At 41.1% G+C, this 6669-nt stretch overlaps 1 protein-coding gene across 1 annotated transcript in view; it reads right to left on the reverse strand.

The window, feature by feature from the left end:
* CCDC146 (coiled-coil domain containing 146) overlaps window positions 1–6669 on the reverse strand; it is a 90003-nt gene that overhangs the window by 38257 nt on the left and 45077 nt on the right. The gene's annotated exons all lie outside the window — the stretch shown is intronic.

The following is a 6669-nucleotide window of genomic DNA, read 5'->3' on the forward strand; positions in this document are numbered from 1 at the left end:
TTGGACGGTCACTAAACAAATATTTCTCCGTTGAGGAACGAGGGGAATCAGCAGCGGCTTGCTAAGCTGCCGGCGCACGGGCTTTGAAGTAGCCACCGTTTCCTTAAAAATTGGCTCCAATTTTTAGCCCGGAATTTTAAAGGGAGGTTTTAAAAAAGGGTTCCTCACCGTGAGTTTTGCAGAAAAATGGATTCGGTATTGCATAAATGGAACAGAACAGATAGAATAGATCGGTGTGTACATAGCAACAGGAACATTACGAAAGGAATAATTTCCTGCCTGAGTCAGAAGTTCAGAATTTGGCCTTTGCTCAGGAATGCATACTTCCGCAGCTCGTTTTCAACAAACGGTTCTCCAAGGATATGTCAACGTATCCTAATGTGAATGATTTTGGGAGAAAGCTCGCTATTTGGCCGGTGGCGTTACGAACCCTGCTCCGTGAGAATGACTCATCGAATCGAACCGAATCGAATCAAAGTGACTCATGGAATCAAAATAGGAATCACTTTCTAGAAGTTTTTGTTCCATGTAGGACTTCAGTTCTTTTTTAAAAAAGATTCGTCATGCTGACTTGGAACTGGAAGCGTATCCGAGTTACATAACGTGAAATTAGTTTTAGGGACCTGCAGAATAATTCCCTATTTACTGTTAAAAGAGCATCCTTAGGTCTTCGACTTGTGACCACAACTGAGCAAAAAAAAAAAAATTTCTGCTGCTAAGCGAAACGTTTGTTAAGTGAATTTCGCCCCACTTTACAACCGTTGCTAAGTGAATCGCTGCGGTTGTTCAGTAAGGAACACAGTTGTTAAGGGAATCTGGCTTCCCCCTTTGACTTTGCCGGTCAGAAGGCCACAAAAGGGGATCACATCACACACACACACACACACACACACACACACGGGACACGGCGACCGTCATAAATAGGAGTCAGTTGCTGAGGGTCTGCATTTCGATCATGTGGTCATGGGGATGCAGCAACCTAAGTGTGAAAATTGGTAAATGGAAATGTGATTAATTTTTGAGAAAATCTTCGACAGTAAGAATATCTAGATAATTTGGTGGGAGCAATAAACTAAAATAAGGATTGTAACAGGATCTATGATAAGGCAACCAGAATGACTGAATAGAAAAGAAATATTATAACGATGTGAGGATTATTTTTAGGAACATTGGGGGGGGGGGAAATTATACATTCAATTGTTATTTATCAAAACAATAAGAATGCTACTAACTCAATGTTTGCAAAAGAAGATATTTGGGGGAAAGAGGAAATCAACTAAAATTATTATGCGGAATATGGATTATAGAAATTAATTGTTCACAATTGTTTTGCGAATGTAACCCAGACAACACGCTGTTCACCAATTATTAAGTGATTTATGTTGTTTTTTTAAAAAAAAAATCAATAAAATATATTACAAAAAAAAACAACAACGTGACAAACGGACCTAAGTCACTTTTTTTTCAGTGCCGTTGTAACTTTGGACGACCGCTAAACAAACGGTTGTAAGTCGAGGACTCTGTATATGCGCTTCCCAGATTCTCCAAATAAACCTCCCGTGCTGGAGAAGGTAGACACGTAGCCATATGGAAGTGGATTCTTGATCTTCTTCTTCACTTGGTTCTTTGATGATTTCCCCCCGCCCCCCAATCGCAAAGACAATACAAAAATACCCCAGTCCCATAGTCTGCACTTGGGAACTGCTGCTTGTCTTACTAGAACAGGATACGTGAGAAACTGCAGGACCAGGTAAGGGACATTTTTCGAAACCTATTGGCAAATATTTCGGAAACAAAAAAAACCCCCTAAGAGATCTTTTCAATTGGTCAAGGACTGCTGATCGCAGGCAAATGAATTCTCACGGCCGTCGTCCGAATCGAGACTTCATTTTGATGATATTTTTTCCTTTTATGGCCGGATAAACGACATATCTGGAAGCCTTAGAGGTCCGCTCCCATCCTTGTGGAAAATGTAGCTAGTGAACCTGAAGGAAAAGGCCCTTAAACAAACCAACAAAAATACAGGAAGTACCTTACAGGCTGACACCTGTTTATAGCTGATCGCAAAGAGATTTACAGCTTTCCAGCATCCCGTTGTTAATTAGGCAGTTTTATGGTTCTAACGCAACATTTTCCACAACAGGGTGAAATTAAGGTTGCCAAATCCAGTCTGAACATCTGGCTGACTGTGATGATGATGATGATGATGATGATGATGATGAGTAGTAATAGTAATAGTAATAATAGTAATAATAATAGAATTGGAAGGGACCTTAGAGGTCTTCTAGTCCAACCCCCTGCTCAGGCAGGGCACCCTAGACCACCTCAGACAAATGGTTGTCCAATCTCTTCTTTAAAAAACCCTACTGTTGGAGCATTCACAACTTCTGGAGGCAGGTTGTTCCACTGGTTAATTGTTCTCACTGTCAGGAAGTTTCTCCTTAGTTCTAGGTTGCTTCTCTCCTTGATTAGGTTCCATCCATTGCTTCTTGTCCTGCTTTCAGGTGCTTTGGAGAATAGCTTGACTCCCTCTTCTTTGGGGCAGCCCCTGAGATACTGATTCTTGAGGCCTTCATAGAGCATTCTTATTGACAGTACCAAAATTGTCTGCCAGCCACTTCATCCAGGATAATCTTTAATTCTTCCTAGTCTAGACTATTTGATATTTCCTGGTGATCTCTCGTCCAGCTGTTCACCCGGTTCATCCCTTTATATGCGTAGCGACCTTTTACAGGTAGTCCTCGTCTTACAACAGTTCATGTAGTGGCCGTTCAAAGTTACAACAGCACTGGGAAAAGTGACGTATGACCATTTTTCACACTTAACAACCGTTGCAGCATCCCCCAGGGTCACGCGATCAAAATTTGCCCGCTCGGTGACTGACTTATATTTATGACGGTTGTTGCCGTGTCCCCAGCTCACGGGATCCCCTTTGGTGGCAGAACCTCCATGCACGGCTTCCCGGGGATCTGACAGCCAAGTTCTCCCAGCCTCGGAAACCGTGTGGACGCCCGGAGTTCCTGCTGGCACTGCCAGGAGCAGCCTCCTCCATGTGGGACAGGGGGTGGGGGCATCTCCCCCCAAAAAACAAGGGACAGGGTGCCAGGGGGCTGGAGGGCTGGCAGAGCATATGGGCTTCCTTCTGCCCAGCCGGGACCAAAAGGAAAGGAAAGGAAGGAAGGAAGGAAGGAAGGAAGGAAGGAAGGAAGGAAGGAAGGAAGGAAGAAAGAAAGAAAGAAAGAAAGAGGGAGGAAGGAAGAGAGAGAGACAGAGAGAGACAGAAAGGAAGGAAGGAAGGAAGGAAGGAAGGAAGGAAGGAAGGAAGGAAGGAAGGAAGGAAGGAAGGAAGGAAGGAAGGAAAAAAGAAAGAAAGAAAGAAAGAAAGAAAGGAAGGAAGGAAGGAAGGAAGGAAGGAAGGAAGGAAGGAAGGAAGGAAGGAAGGAAGGAAGGAAGGAAGGAAGGAAGGGAAATGGACCATTTCTTACATTTCAACAGATTAGCCTTTATCAGAATATTACTCTTATTGCGTACCTAATCATTTTGCTCAGGAGTCTTTGATGCCGAACTTGGACAAAACTAATTTTCGAGCTCAGCTAAAAAAAAATTCACAAAGGTTGGTGAGAAATGCCTTATCTTCACAGAAGCCCGTTGACCCTTATTCAGCAGAGTTTTATCACTTAAAAATAAATGATAAGCTAAACGGTCTGTAATTTTCCGCCAGTTCTCCAGGATTCTTTGTCAAAACCGCCAATTATATTGCCATTTTGCATTCCAGGGGTACAAAGGCTGCTCTTATGAGTGTGTTGTATATTTTTATTGCACGCTTTTAAATCTGAAGGATAGCAATTTTACACCCGAGCAAGCACTGAACACAAAGCCTTTTATTCTCCCCGGGTGATTAAGAGACTTCTAGCTTTAAAACAGCCAGCCTCCTATCCCAAACTGCTTGCTCTCCTATTATACAGGCAGTCCTTATTTATGTTGTTAAGTGAGACGTGCGCTAAGCGGGTTTCGCCCCATTTTACGACTTGCCTTGCCCCGTTTGTTAAGTGAATCACTGCAGTTGTTAAATTGGCCACCCGGTTGTTACGTGAATTTCCCCATCGACTCGGCTTGTCAGAAGGTCACAAAAGGGGCGGGGGTTGGGGAAACGCTGCGACCGTCATAAGTACGAACCGGTTGTCAAGCATCCGAATGTAAATCACGAGACCCTGGGGATGCTGCAACGGTCGTAAGTGTGAAACATGTTCCTAAGTCACTTTTTCCCGTGCCGTCGTAACTTTGAACGATCACTAAGCATACTGTTGTACGTCAAGGACTATCTGTATGCTGATGACCCATTTCCACCGCATCCCATTTGGGCAATCAAAGATTCTCACATGTCAATTTTGGCACCCGGCATTAAAGCTAATGATGGCTCCTTCCTCTGAGCCGCAATGGAGGTTTATTAGCATGCCCTGGCCCATCTTAAACTCATTTTTCCATGTTTGCAACACCTAATTACGCAACGCAGGTAGTCCTCAACTGACGGCGACAACGGAGTCCAAAGTTTCCGTGGCTAAGCGAGACCTGTGTTTAGGCGAGTTTTGCCCCGTTCTACAACCTTTCTTGCCACAGTTCTTAAGCGAATCGCTGCAGTTGATAAGCTAGTAACTTGGTTGTTAAGTGAACCCTGGAGGGACTTGAACGTCGGGCTCTATCTAACAAAATGAAATTCAGCGGTGAAAAAAGTAAGGTTCTACATTTAGGCTGCAACTCTTCAAAGAACTTTGAGGCATTGTTTACCTTAAAGAATCTTTATTCGAGCAGCATGGCATCGGCACTAACATAGTCGAAGGCAAAATCTGAGTTCCCTTCCCCTGAGCACATAGTATCAGAGCACAATTCCCTCCTCCAATTCACAGTCCTAAATCACATTCTCCAATTAGTTTGAAATGCGGGCTTCCCCTCCAGTTCTCCAGCCTGCCAATTCTTATCATCTCTTATTTCAATAACCTTGGTTCTCACACTAGGTTCAGTATTGTTATGTCTAGCTAGACTCTCGTGCACATTCCTCCTCCTCCTCCTCCTCCCCGCAGGATCATCTGATTCTAACTCTAATTCTAAGAGTAAAATGTAAGAAGGAAAATGGCTGCATCCCCATATGTTGTCAAAGCAAGGACTTCCGGTGTTGGCAGCGTTGACATAGGCAAGAAAAACCAAATACACAGGTGTAGTACAATAACAGAATCTCACAAGCCTGGTTGCACTTTGCTTTTTCTCCCGCCTATATCCCAGTTAGTCACCGAGGGACCTGTCTGAATACTCTCTTGTTTCCCGGGATTTAAGGAACACTTCAGCCCTCTTTGCTGATATGGGTGGGTCCTCATCTTAACAAGAGTTCATTGAGCGACTGCATATAAACTAAAGCCCTTCAAAGGCCAGTTCTGCCTCAGGGATCCTTAGGAATCCAGATTTGAAATGCGAAATATGAGTGTGATGATTATTTCATGCAATCGCTGAACCAGCAACACTTGGGATTCAGATCTGGTTCCTGTGCCTCAAAAAAAGAAAAAAAAAAGAAAAAGGATCTTGTGTGGTTGGGAAAAGTTCCAAAAAAGTACAAACAAACAAAAAAGACTGGGATGAGAGTGAGTCAGAAGCAATTTACTTTACAAAACAGGAGAGTGGAAAAGGAATCCTGACTGTGGCTTATATGTAATTAGATACGGTATTAATATTTTGATACATTGTTAATATTTAGATACCTGATTAATATTTATATGTTGTGATTAATATTTATATGTTCTGATTAATATTTATGTTACTTATATGTTATTTATATGTTATTTATGTTACTTATGTTATTGATATGTTACTTATATCTAAGGGTGTAGGTCTATACCTCGTTGTATATAGTATGTTTAAATGTGTGCTATGTATGTGTATACTTTGAGAGCAAGCAACTATATTTCATTTTTAATGTGTGTCATTGTGCTCACAGTAAAAATGACAATAAAATCAATCAATCTATCTATCTATCTATCTATCTATCTATCTATCTATCTATCTATCTATCTACCTATCATCTGTCTATCTATATCTATCTATCTATCATCTATCATCTGTCTATCTATCATTATCTATCTATGATCTCTGTCATCTCTCTATATCATCTATCATCTCTCTCTCTATTATCTGTGTCTCTCTCTACCTATGATCTATCATCTGTCTCTCTATCATCTATCATCTTTCTATCACTATCTATCTATCTATCTATCTATCTATCTATCTATCTATCTATCTATCTATCTATCATCTGTCTATCTTTTTCTATTTCTATTTCTATTTCTATCTATCTATCTATCTATCTATCATCTGTCTATCTCTTTCTATTTCTATTTCTATTTCTATTTCTATTTCTATTTCTATTTCTATTTCTATTTCTATCTATCTATCTATCATCTATCTATCTATCTATCTATCTATCTATCTATCTATCTATCTATCATCTGTCTATCTCTATCTCTGTCTGTCTGTCTGTCTATCTATCTATCTATCTATCTATCTATCTATCTATCTATCTATCTATCTATCTATCTATCTATCTATCTATCTATCAAGAGCCAGGGGGAATTTAACATAAATGGCTCCTTAGGATCAAACCCAGGCTGTTTCGATCTTCCCAAA

This window comes from Vipera berus, assembly GCF_964194415.1.
Source record: "Vipera berus genome assembly, chromosome: 6".
Taxonomy (NCBI): Eukaryota; Metazoa; Chordata; class Lepidosauria; order Squamata; family Viperidae; genus Vipera; species Vipera berus.